At 39.2% G+C, this 13,708-nt stretch overlaps 1 long non-coding RNA gene across 1 annotated transcript in view; it reads right to left on the reverse strand.

Moving 5' to 3' along the window:
- Window positions 1-13,708, reverse strand: part of LOC120103519 (uncharacterized) — a 22,615-nt gene continuing 8,907 nt past the window's right edge. The window contains exons 2-3 of the long non-coding RNA XR_005505845.2: window positions 7,728-13,129; window positions 1-3,233 (exon numbers count right to left, since the gene is read on the reverse strand). This is a non-coding gene — a long non-coding RNA (uncharacterized LOC120103519). The remainder of the gene's footprint in view (window positions 3,234-7,727; window positions 13,130-13,708) is intronic.

The following is a 13,708-nucleotide window of genomic DNA, read 5'->3' on the forward strand; positions in this document are numbered from 1 at the left end:
ATACTATATACTATGTACTATATACTATAGATATACTGTCTTGAGTTTCTGGTAGCTGAAAAAAAGCTCGTTTGATTTTTGACCTCATAATACATGAGAAAAACAAAAATATATCTCAAAGAGCAATGTTAAGAAAAGCACAGACATAGGCATGGTGCAGACTTTATAAACACAAGACAGGGTATTTATTATACTAGTTATGAATGATATTTTAGGGACCTTATAGAAAAAGAAAGCAATATCCAGAAACATAGAAAAGTTATAAATATGGAACCTCTATGAATAAATCAATGTAAGTGTTAGAACTCAAAACACTCCAATGTTGCTGGCATTGGGTTGGTTCATCCAGGAGAAGAACTGGAGCTCCATGTAGATGAATGGGATCTTACAAGCTAGAATGCAAGCACATAAAAGGCATGGATGTTTCTAATAACAGCAAACTGTGAGTGGCATTTGGTAGAATGGCCATTTTTACAATACTAATTCTACCAATCCATGAGCAATGAGAGCTCTGTCGATTTTTAGATATCTCCAACTTTTTCATTGTCTTAAACTTTTCATTGAACAAGTATTTTACTTCCTTGATTAGATTTTTACAAGATAACTTTGACTCTGTTGTGGTTTTGCTATTATTTCCTGATTATTTCTAATGATGCTTCTTGTTTGTATGTAGAAAGACTGATGGTTTTTGTGTGTTTGATATAGAGCTTCCTTGTGTGACTTGTTTTTGTCAACTTCACACAAGTTAGAATTATCTACAGGAGGAATCTCAACTGAGAAAAATACCTCCATCCAGATTGTCTATGGGGAATTTTCTTATTAAGGAGTGAGCCTAGCCTATATGGAGCAAGGTAACCCTGGGCATAAGGTCCTAACTTTTGTGGAAAAACAGACTAAGCAGCCAGAAAGAGTAGCCCAGTGAGAAGCATACTTCCATGGCCTCTGTGTAAGTTCTACACCCAGGGTCCCGCCTTAAGTTCCTGCCCTACTTCCCTGGTGTCAGATTAAATGAGCCCTTTCTTCCCTGAGATGCTTATTGTCAGGGTGCTTCATCACAGAAAGTAACCTTTAACTAGGAGCTACTAGCTTGTTGAATGTGTTTTTCAGCTATAGGATATTTCTGGTGTAGTCATTAGGCTCTTTGTTTATAGGACTGTATCATCTTCAAATAAGGATACTTTGACTCCTTCCTACTTGTATAACCTTAATTCATTTCATTGACCATCTAAGACTTCAATTATTATCTGAACAGGAAGTGGGAGAGTGGACATCCTTGTCCTATTACTGATTTTTGTGAAAATGCTTGAAGTTTTTTTTTCCATTTAGCAAGATGTAGACTGAGGCTTAATATATATTGTCTTTATTATGCTGAGATATATCCCATGTACTTCTAGTTTCTCAAGGATTATTATCATTAAAGAATGTTGGGTTGAGTAATAGAACGTGGAGAAATCAAGCTGGGACTTGTATGGAAACTTCATTCCTACTGGCTGGTTTTCCTAATACTGGAAAGTGCTATATCCCTCCATGCCACCAAAGGAGAGTAATGCTGGTAATAATCAGTGTTACCCAGCTGTGAACCCTGTGAGTTACAATAATGGCCAACACATGCCCACTGGTGCAGTAGTATCACATAGGCCATTAAATAACCAACCAATTTCTGATGAGATTTCCTGTCCTCTCCAAAGTTGAAGCCCATATTTGGCATCATTGTCTAATAAATACAGTGTGACTAGATAAGTCATTGGCCCTAGGAGAAAACCTATCACTACTACTCTGCTAAATAGACATAATGTTAAACTAACTTCTAATGACTTACTAGTATACCCATAGATTAGTATACCTCTTGACCCTCATCAGAGAAACCTTTGGGTTTTGTTTGTTAGTTTTACTCTATTTTATTTTTACAGTAGATGGCAATTAACAAAAAGACCCAAAACTAGCTACTGTGTAGACAAAAAGGGACAGTAGAATGTTCCTTCCTACTTGGGACATCTATGTCATACCTCCTTCCTCTTAAGGCTCAGGGATCATTGAGAGGGGGTAGAGCAGAAAGATTATGAGAGCCAAAGGTGGTACTTGACCACAAAGAAGCAGAGTATCCTGCACACAGCAGGGTAGTTACACACATGAATTCATAGCCATTGTGCCATTACACAGAAGAACTGCACAAGCTCAAGACAAAATCCCAGCATGTAGAGCAGAGGTGGGCAAGAAGTCTCAGGAGTCAGCTTTCTTTAATGCTGAAGCTCCTGGTTAGTCAAGCAACTTCCACTGGAATTTCAAACATCTAAGAGTATTTGGGTACCATAAACAATACTTAGTAGGTTCCTTTAAAAAGAAAAGGAGAGCACAAAGTAGGCAGATAGTGACTCAGGTGGATCTTGGAAAAGTTTAGAAGTGGAAATGACTGTGATCAAAATACATTGTATAAAATTCTCAAAGAACTAATAAAGTAGGAGAAAAACAACAACAAAAATCCAAGAAATATGAGAACATCACTTAAAGTGTACTTGAAGGTGCTGGCAATAAAGATCAATAATAGAACATCTGTCTATCATGGTCAAAGTCGCGGGCTTTATTCCCAGCATGCAACACACATAGACGAAGACACACTCACACATACACACACATGCGACATGTACATGGCATATCCATCAAGAAAGGAGAAAGTTCACTATGCTGCTAGTGGTGAGAAGAAAGCTTCAGCATTGACAAAACAGATATCAGCAGAAGAAAACTGTGACAGAAATCGAGGCATTGCATTCAGATTGGGACACTAGTTGAGTGGTAATGCATGCATGAGCCCCTAGCCTCAATCCTGAATACTGCCAAACAAACAAAACAAAACAAAAGAAACAAAAACCTATTCTGAGGAGTTTACATAGTGATATAATCACTTCCTGAAGAAAACATTTATAGGCTTAGACTTTTCAAACCCACTTTATTTAGAGTTCTTAAATGTTTCAACCTGCCTTCTAGCCCACCAACCAGAAGTAAGGGAAAAAGAAGATTAATAGGAAAAGGGAGTTGTGGACTTATTTAGAAGTAAGTAGTTGATGAGGGTTGATTCCACTCTTCGTTGTCAGGATACCAGCAGTCCAGATCAATAGCAAACACCAAACATGAATGGTAGGAGCAGCATCGTCCAGCAGAAGCAGTTAGGCTCCACCACAGTGGAGCTGTCCAGAATCAGCCAGAATACCACGAGAAGTTATTTAGCACATTTCTCTCTATGAAGTGAAGACCAGAGAAGACTAATGAAGAACAGAGAAGCATTGAATGGCAAAGAAACACCAAGAGTGTCCTCTTGTGGTCTGTGGGGTTCTAATTATATTCTTTCTAAACATCACATGCCCTGTCAAACGTCTGTGTTCAGCAAAACATCACATGCCCTCTCACAAGACAGCTTCAAGAAGAACATCACAAGTCACAACTGAGTCTTAAAGAAACCAGAAATTTCCATTTAATATGCTCCTTTCTGTCTTAAAAATATTGCCCTTTTCTCTAACATTAATAATCTATGCACATAGAAATAATTATGAGAACCATGAATCTAGAATGTTACATCACATTTTCAATAAGTTGCTTGTGTACAAAATATCAAAAATAGTCAAAACAAACTTAAATTTCTATCACTAAACAACAGCCAAACAAAACAACTTAAATTTCTGTCAAGATAAAATAGTTAAATAATCAATATGTAATTAAATAACCTTAAATTTCTATCAATATATACTGATCTATGCCAAATTAAAATATTTAAGACTTTGTTGTGTCATGTGATGTTTGTCTGGAAACTGTCTTAGGAGAGGATGTTTTGCTGAGGCAGACATGTGGGAGGACATTTTGCTGAGAACAAACATGCAGTGTTTTTCTGGAAGCTGCCTGGAAAAGGGGCATGTGATGTTTTTCTAGAGTGGATGCTTGAGAGAGCACATGATATTTGGAAAAGATATAAGTACAACCTAACAGACTGTGGTCTGATGTTATGGTATTGAATCATCTTGTCATTCGTTGCTGGTCTTTCTTGGGCTTTGCTGATGCTGGCACTGTGGCGTCGATGGCATTGGTTTGTCTTGCCTTCTTCACTAACTTCATAGAAAGAAAAACAACAAAGAACTACTCATGATAGGTGGTTACTTGCCACTTCCATGAACTCCGGTCAATTGGCAGAGCCATGCGGTTTCTTCTGGATTGAACTGCCATTGCTGATTCATGAATGGTGTTTGTGAGTGAATCAAGCTACCACTGCTGATTTCTGAGAACTAAATTGCTGTTATCCCGACAACAAAGATTGGAATCACCCCTAAAGAACTATTTCTCAACAGGTCCATATCCTCCTTTTCCCTATTAAGCTTTTCACTAACTCTGGTGGGTGGTGGGCTAGAAGGGAGGTTAAAGTGCTTAAGAACCCTTATTAACGTGGGTTTTGAAAAATCTAAGCCTGCAGACATGAGTCTTCCTCATAACTGAATTTAGGAAGCCAACTACCCCTGTACCCACAACAGTGTATAGGGAAATGGGGTATTTCTGTCCTCAGAAGCAACCAAATAGGAAAAGTAAAATTCCAGTGATGACCTCAACACTCTACTTGGTGAAAATATGAGAGATTTTCAAGAAGAAAAACTGGTAATTATTTTGAAAATTTGAGCCTATCAAGAGGAAAGATCTGATACCAAATTAGTGTCTTTTCTACCTTTATCTTCACACTAGCCTATTGGTTAATTCAAGAATGGAGAGTGTACGACTGATTAAAACAATAATCTGTATGCCTTTGAAGAATGCTTCCTATCCAGAGCCCAGCCCAGCAATAGAGGCATCATTAAGTCTCAATACTCTGCATTAATGTACTCTTTCATTCCAAAGTGTATTTTATAAATCTGAGTGCCATTCATACCCCATGATAAAAAGTAAATATATAAGTAATAAATTTATATAAATAATTTTAATACTATTATGAAATGAGACATAATGGTGTATTGAAAAAAAAGGATGTGGATGGTCCCATAAAATAAATGGAGGCTGTTTCAGAGAATGCAATCTTTCATGAAATAGAAAGGGGAAATGGCACCCTCAGGAAGGAAACAGAAGCCTGTGATTTAAAGCTATTGTCACAGGTAAAGCTGCCGTGAAGCATGCAGTGCGCTCTTTTCATAAACACTCTCCATGCTTGTGTGAAGATCTTATGAAGATGGGCTAAAGTTAGAGAGTGATGAAATTGAGCTTCCTGAAAGTTTAGAGAAAAAGTGAGAGAAAAATATGCCCTCTAAGTAATACAATAGGAGCCACTTCAAAATCAAGGGCAGAGAAATTCTGACTCCCACCTGATACTCTTCTGCTACTCACAGACACACTTATGAGACACGTGGAAAGCACGGTAAGCCCATGTCTGCCATGAAGACTAAAGACAAAGCTGTTCTGAATAATTAGGCATCATATGCATCCAAATGTATATAGGCATGCATATGCATCCAAATGTATATAGGCATGCATATGCATCCAAATGTATATGGGGTCTGTTACATCTTTTGGGAAAGTTCTATTTTGTTTATTTTCATCTGAAAAAAAAATTGTATGTGTGTGTATATGTGTGAGTTTGTTTGGGTTTATTTGCACCAAACGAGTGCAGGAGCCCAAGGAGACTGGAAGAGGGCACTGGATCCCCTAGAACTGGAGTCATAGGAGGCTGCATGTTCCCATATGGGTAATGGAAACTGGACCTGCGCCCTCCTAAGAACAGCAAGCACTCTTAGGCACAGACCTATCTCTGCAGTCCCTACTTTTAAAAACTGTTTTGTTGATGGTAGGGATTAAGGTCAGGAGTATCTGACATGCTGAGCTTGGTACATGTTTCCAATCTGGGCTGCATCTAAAAGCTTTCCTAAACCCTGGAGAAATGATACTTGTAAAAGTCTAAAACAATCATAGAATTAGTGTCCTTTCTACCTTTATGTTCACATTAAGATATTGGTTAATTCAAGAATGGAGAGTGTAGTGACTGATTAAAACAAATATTAAAATATGTGACTTTCGGGCTGGGGATTTAGCTCAGTGGTAGAGCGCTTACCTAGGAAGCGCAAGGCCCTGGGTTCGGTCCCCAGCTCCGGAAAAAAAGAACCAAAAAAAAAAAAAATGTGTGACTTTTAACAGTGTTTCCTATCCCAGCCCATCCATAGAGACATTAAGGCTCAACACAGGAATAGCATTTAGCAGTAAAGCAAGTAAAGAGACTCTTGAGTTCTCTAGAAAAACAGGACATATAGAATCATATAAGATATATTCTACAAGAATGCACTTATATAATGATATATATGACTTATTAGAATGACTTACAGACTGCACTCCACCTTAACCTACAATAGTTAAGTGTGAACTGAATACCTAAGAATCCAGTTCTTCTTAGGCCCACAGGGATTGTATGTCTCAGCTAGTCTTCAGTATATGCCAGAATCTGGAAGAATTGGACTCTAATGTCACTGAAGGAACTGACTTTCTAGTGAGATGAAAAAATGCTGGCAAAAGCGAAAGCTTTCTTCTTGCGTGCCCTTATATTGGGTTCCAGCAGAAGATGTGACCCAGATTAAAGGTGTGTCTTCCCACGTCAGAGATCTGGATTAGAAGTAGATCTTCCCACTTCAAATTAAGCAACCCCCCAGAGGTGTGCCCTTTTGGATTTTAGTTAATTTTAAGTGTAGTCAAGCTGTCAACCAAGAATAGCCATCACAGATACCTCATTTATAGTTCTTTCCTATTTATTGATGAAGTGGTCTCCTGAGATGGTAAAATACACATTGTAGATGCATATAAATATGTTACCTATTGTTTCACATGCTAAGAAATTAGGGCATTCTAGATATCATAAGATAGGCAAGGAAATGCTAGGAGTACATTCTCAGGGCTTTTAATATATGATAGTACTCGGTTATGTAGTATTTAGAAGTTGTCAAATTAAATAAAAAAATTCCTTCTATTTTCTAAAGCCTGACCTGATTTGTTGAGAGAGGCATAAATTGGATGGTCATAATGATAGCTGGGTGTTCCTGAGGGCTTTTGTTTTGTAAGAATCCTTACGACATCCTGGATGCTGAGGAGATTGCTCAGTGTATATTAGCACTTGGCACATAAGCCTAATGACTTATGTTTGGTCACTAAGAGATTAGCAACCATCTATAATCTTAGTACATTTATGGAGACTGAGTGTGGAGGCTAGAGAATCTCTAGAATCCCAGAGTCCAGCTATTTTAGTTTACACATTGCTTTTAGAGTTCTTAGTGTTGTAACATGGTGCCATAAGCAAATGGGTGTGTGATTCAACAGGGCAGTTCCCCCTGATAGTCACAAGTTCAATGTCTTTTGTTTCTCCAGCAGTAAATGCATCCTTGTTCAAAGACTGCAGGGGGTTAAAAACACAGATATTAAAAGGTGGTCCTGAGCAGTAATTTCTACTATTTCATCTATTATTGATTTTTTTCCTCTACTCAAGTCTCACTGTAGGATACTGACAGTTCTATGATTCAATAAAGTTGTAATTCCCTGTATTTTACTGTCTTTATTATATGAAAGAACGTGGAACCCTCTCTAGTAATCAGAGATTTGGGGTGTGGTGGGGGGCTATTCTGGCATGTGTAAATGTCCTGATAACATTTTAAATATAAATCAAATGAGAAGAACCACACAAAATCATTTCTAGAAGCACACCGTCCTGAAATTTGCCATCTATTTACCTGTCTCAGGAACTTCCTAAAAGAACTAAACTCCAAAGGAAGAGTAAACCAAGGGAAGGGTCCAACCAGAGAAATGTAGGAGTCCCAGGAGATGATAAATGATGACCTCAAAGTGGCTGCCAAATGTTTGTCAGTCATGTGTTCAGTCCAATCACAGAAAGCCAAGAATTCAGAAAGCTCAAGTAAGGGCACGACAAGTGGATGACATTGGGCATGCATGCCACAGCCTGCTCAGCTCTGGGGAATCTTTTCTATGTAGAGTTCTTAGGCATTGTGACCTGATCATGTACCCATAGCATCAAGGAGAGCACATAATTTATCATCCAAATCCAGGGCAGTTGTCAGACTGCATGGCAGTTGAGATATATTATGAGTTAAAGGCTATTCTGGGTCACAAAACAAGACCCTGTTTCAAAAATTCAAAGAACAAGAAAAATGAGAAAGAAAGGGAAAGAAACATAGTGCCCTGAACTTGGGGTGCTTTTTAAATATCTTTAAATTCACATTTTCCTTGTAGGTCACTGAGCAGCATAAGAGCAAAGCCCGCTTCCACCTGTAAGCAGGAACCCACATTCAAGCACAGAGTTCCTCTCGTCTCCGAATGTCACTGATGGATGATCATTTCCATCTTTGGTGATTTAGAAATGCCCAGGGTATTCGTGTATAATTCTCTTGATCTGCTCTGTAACTGGTATCAACTCACTGGAGTCAAGTCTCAGACTTTCACATTTGGAGCCACCAATAGGAAGGACTGGCTTCTATCACCTCCCTTCTTTGGTATGGTACCTGAGGTGATCAGCCTCTCCCACCTTTGACCTGGGATTTCTTCATCTGATCAATTTTACTGTCTTCATATTAACAAGCCACAAAGCAAATATATAGCCTCAGCATTCTTCATGTTTTCTCCGTGCTACAGTTTGATTGCACGTATGCAGCTCAGTCAGGACATCTATAAAAGCCACATTTTTATCCTTGTGCTGGTTAGTTTTTGCCAACGTAAGACAAAGTGGAGTCACTTTGGAAGAGGGAACCTCAACTGAAGAATTATCTCCATCAACATGGCCTGTCAGCGTGTCCAAAGGACATTTTTAATGAGGATTTATATAGGAGAACCCGACTCACTTGCAGTTGTGTCATCTAGGTGCTACAAGAAATGAGAAATCAAACTGAGCAAGTCATGGGAAGGAAGCCAAAGGACAGAATTCCTTCAGGGTTTTGCTTCAAGTTCTTGCCTTGATTTCCTACCTTAGCTTTCAGTCATGATGAACCGTAAACTGTCAGATAAAGTAACGCCCCATGGTGCTTTTGGTCATAGTGTTTACCACAGCAGGAGAAACCTGATTAGAATAATCCTCAACTGGTTCTTGCTAGTTACCTCCACCCAACGATCTCCACAGTATCCTCCAAATTGCCTGGCCCATATTCTTTCCTCTTTCCTCTCCTATCTTTCTTAATCTACCTTCCATTCTTCTTAACAAGAACTCTCCAAAGTATTATTTTCTTTAAAAAATATATTATTGTTGTTGTGGAGGAAGGTGCGTAAGCTAAGGCATGAATGTGAGATCATAGGACACTATTTTCATAGCAAACCCAAGGATCAAACTCTAGTTGTCATGTTTCTGTGGCAAGCTCCTTCACCTTCTGAACGCTTTCAGCAGCCCCTTTCTTACATACCACTGCCAGAGAACAACACTATTCAGCCAAGTGGTGAATATATGTGTCAATAAAAGTTCAGTAGGAAGGAATTTATGATGAGAGAGAAGCTTCATTTCAAAAATATTTTAAATTGGGGAGACATGGCCTTTGGTAAAGAGGGAAAGAACATGCCTAGTGGGGGAGAGCCCTGAGGTGCAGAGTTTCCATTATAAATTTGGCAAAGGAGGGATAGCAGCCTGTGGAAGGCACATTGCCTTCTTCAGGTGGGATTTGTATCTGACTGAAGGTGGCAAAAGGGACGCCTGCAGGATGTTCCCCTGGGAGCTGGAACAGAGTGGTGTGGGACTTCACTGCAGAGGGTTCTGGTGACTTCCTGGAACCCTTCTTGAAAGATAATGTTCATTATCTTAGTCTAGAACTCAATAAATAAATGTGACATGCTATTAATATTGTTAACAGCTATCCAAACTTGAACAAGGGAAAATTTCTCATAAGTTAATCTTAGCAGCCACAAAAATAAAATCCAAAATTATGTGATGACAGACACCATAAGTCTGTCTCACCACATGAAGCCCAAATAACTTCATGGCTGGCTTGCTGCCTCTTCAACCTGAGCTTGCCTATAGCTCCAGGAAACTGTATGGGGTATGTGGATGTACAATTCCATTTGGGTCATGTAAGAAGAGAAAAGATATAAAGCCTGACCCAAGTCCGTCTCCCTGCCATGGAGCAAGTGTCCACCTTCTTTCTGAAGAGTTAGTTAGTCACCTATATTCTCTAATATACTGGAAGCCATTTAAGGTAGAATTTACATCCTCCTCATATGGCTTCATCAAAGCATGTAAAAGAGAAACCTGAACTAGGTGTGTTAGAAAGCAAATGAAGACAGCAAAGTAAACACACTCATATTGTCAGTAAAAGGTTTACTGCTAGGTCACCCATGGATCCAGCCCAGGATGGAAGAGCTCTGTAGATAATTGGTTAATTAATGATATGAACATTACATAGCACAGTATGAGCCACACAGTCATGTGGATCAAGCTATTGACTACAGCTTCTAAAATAATGCTCTTGTCCTTTAAATCTCTTCCAAGAACAATATGCAATAGGTTGTGATAATCAGAGAAGCAGATGAGCCATGGTATTGTAGTTCATAAAATAATGAAACAAACAAAAGAAACAGTGTTTTGCTATTTTGTCTTCATAACATCTGCCTTATGCCAAAATAAATTAATTAATTAAATTAAATAAAGAGCCAGAATCTGAAGTGTAGGTCGTATGCATTGAAAGAGATAAATAGAAGATATCCTGGGATAGTTAGGATAAATACCTTATTGCTAAAAAATACAGAAACGGTTCCTGCTGTTAAGTGAAGACCATGAATCTGAGGAGCAAAGCAAGACATTAAAGGCCTTTCTGTCATTTCTCCCAAGCACTCTCCCAGAAAGCCTATCAGTATAGCTTACACAGAATTAGACCAAGGAACTGTAGGGAGATCAGGCCATTCCTTTTTCTAAGTGACTATGAACTATGTGAAGCAGTGGCTTTCAGCCTGTGTCTTGCCCTGAATAATTCTATTCTACAAGCAGCATGTGGCTTCATAGTGGGTGTGAATGCAGAAGCAGAATAATGCATCTCGTTGTGTACATGGATGCTGCCACTTGTCCAGCACCAGTCATAAGATACAGACTGATAACGTACCCTTTCAAATATAGAGTCTAATGAATGTATCAAATTCCATTGGAAACACACGAGCACATGTGTATATTAAAACTGTATCAAAGAGGGGGGGTGAGTCCTTATTAAACAAATGTCCCCACTTATACTCCTGACAAAGGACATATAGCACGGCAATGGTTATGGCTCACCAGCACATCATTGTGAAGAAACACAGAAAGGTGGAGAAAATGAAAGGAAATATGAAAGGAAAGATATCCTTGACTCTCCCACTGACTCAAAGTCAAAGAGGCTTCATAACAAACAATGACAAAATTGCCAACAAAGATGTGTGTTTTCTTAAAGATACCTCAATCGAGGATGCTAAAACCAACGTAGGAACCATGCTTGCTCATATTCAATAAGCTTTCCCTTCTGGTTTACCTAGCAGCCCTTCCTTCTCATATATAAACCCCACCCCATGAATCTGCCTCACAGTTTTATTCATAAAAGAAAAAATGCTTTTAGATGGGAGAAATAAGTAAACCAAGTTTTAAAATTGGTATTTAGCTTTCAAATTTAAGCCTTGTTCAATCTCTAGATCTTGTTCTAAATTAGACCATTTGGGTAATATAACTTAGGGACTACAAAATCATAAATGTAGCTACAGTAAAGACACCCAGGCACGTCTCTATTGAGAGGCCGCCATTCGTTTCTTGAAATTGTATACTGTCCTTTTCCTGAGAACTTAAGATTACTAAGTTTACCTCACTATTGTCCATTCTAAACCATTCTCTGGCACAGGACCCTGTCCTGCCTGAGTGTAGGTCTCTAAAAGCAAATGCATGCTGCTTCTGTGAAAAGCACTTGGCTGTATCTTCCTACAGCTGCTGGCGTTTTCTTTAAGGACTTGTCCAGCCTCTGTAAAGGAAGGAGCAAACCTCAGATGAAACCAGCCCTGCAACATAGTAGTTGAGGCGTTCCAAATTCCAGAACTGTGAGAATGTGAGTCTCTGCTGCTCCATCCACTGAAGCCGTGGCACCTTGTCAAGAAAGCAACCACTGCAGTGTGGAAAGGTACCCAGAACATCAGAGACAACTCTCAGGCATGCCAGAGACCGTAACATCTCCATGTATATAAACCTAATGACGCCGAGAGCTGATATATGCACCAATGAAAAGTGTACCACCCATAAGCTCAGTTCTGCCAGTTGGATTTCTATAGGCACACAGATTCTGAATACCGCATTTTTTGTCAGAAAAACTGCCCCATCATTCAGTGAATTCCAAACACAAATCTGCATGTTAAAAACTCAGGGACAATCATCTGCTGATTTTATTCACAATTTAGTAGCTTAGATACCTGCACCATTCATTCTTGGGCTTTGTCTCTCTTTGTGCCCCGTGAAAATTGCAGTTACATCGTAGGGAACACGATGCAAAAAAGACATTCTAGGACTATTAATCTAGTAAGAATGAGTCCTGATTGCTTGAAGTGAGGAGGAGATTTTGTTGCAACTTAACAAACGTCTCTAAAATTATATTTCAGTCATATAGCATTTCTTAAAAATCAGTGAGATGACAAACTAATCACTAACAAAGTCCAAGAAACTGTCAAGTCATTGTCGTCTATCCCTTAACTGCTTGAGAAAATAACAAGCAGTTGGTAAAGGCATTCAAAACCTTGATGGTCAGAGGGAGCAGGGGGCTTTGCAGTAACGGAGGAACAAGTAGTCAGGAGAGAAAGACCCCACCCTACACTGGGTTTAATGCACTGTCCCTACATATTTTCTTGCAGGAATATACTGCAGGCTGCCATGTGGAATCTGCGAATATACTTAAGATTTATTAATGATTTGTAGCCGATGGGAGAGCTGCATTTGACCTAAGAAAAGGCCAGGTACCCTAGCCATTAGAACTTGACATGTTGATTTACATATAAATAAGTAGTAAAAAAAAAAGTTACTGCTGTGAACTTACTATGGGTTTCTTCCAAAAAAGTATAAGCAGATGGAGAGAGGACTCTTAGTGCGTCCATATCACATGGAGCTGTAGTCATCGGGCTATGGCTTGTCTTGGGTGGCTTCATACTACAACACAAAGGTTAGCTCCATTTGAGGTGCGACACTAAATCAGGATGACTCTACATTTTGTTTATACACACAGAGACCAACACCTTTCTAGCCCCAACCATAAGGCAATGATGATAAATAACTTATTCATGCAAGTAAAATTCCATTTACAAGCTTACCGAAAGGTACGGGCATTTCCAGAAGGAGAAAGGCCACAAAGCAACTCTTGCCCCAACTCTGCCCTGAATCGAAGTGTCCTCACAGTCAGAAGATTGTGTCTGTGAAATGGGAAGCAAATCTCCCAGCAGCTGAAACACAGGCTTCCAACCTCCAGAACTGGGAAGAATGCATATCTGTGGCAATATGTGATAGCAGCCCTAGCTGATTTCACAACAGGTACAAAGAAATCAGAGATGGAGATCAGGTAGATGGACACCTATACCAACATGAATAGGAATAGACAACCATACATGTACACAGGCTTTTAAAAAACACGGGGTTTTCAGTGATGTTTGGGTTCTGAAATGCTAGCAGAAGTTCAACAGCGCAATACTGAAGGTTTGATATTCAGTCTGGAAGCACTGAGCGTGGTGTGAC

Source organism: Rattus norvegicus, chromosome 6, assembly GCF_036323735.1.
Source record: "Rattus norvegicus strain BN/NHsdMcwi chromosome 6, GRCr8, whole genome shotgun sequence".
Taxonomy (NCBI): Eukaryota; Metazoa; Chordata; class Mammalia; order Rodentia; family Muridae; genus Rattus; species Rattus norvegicus.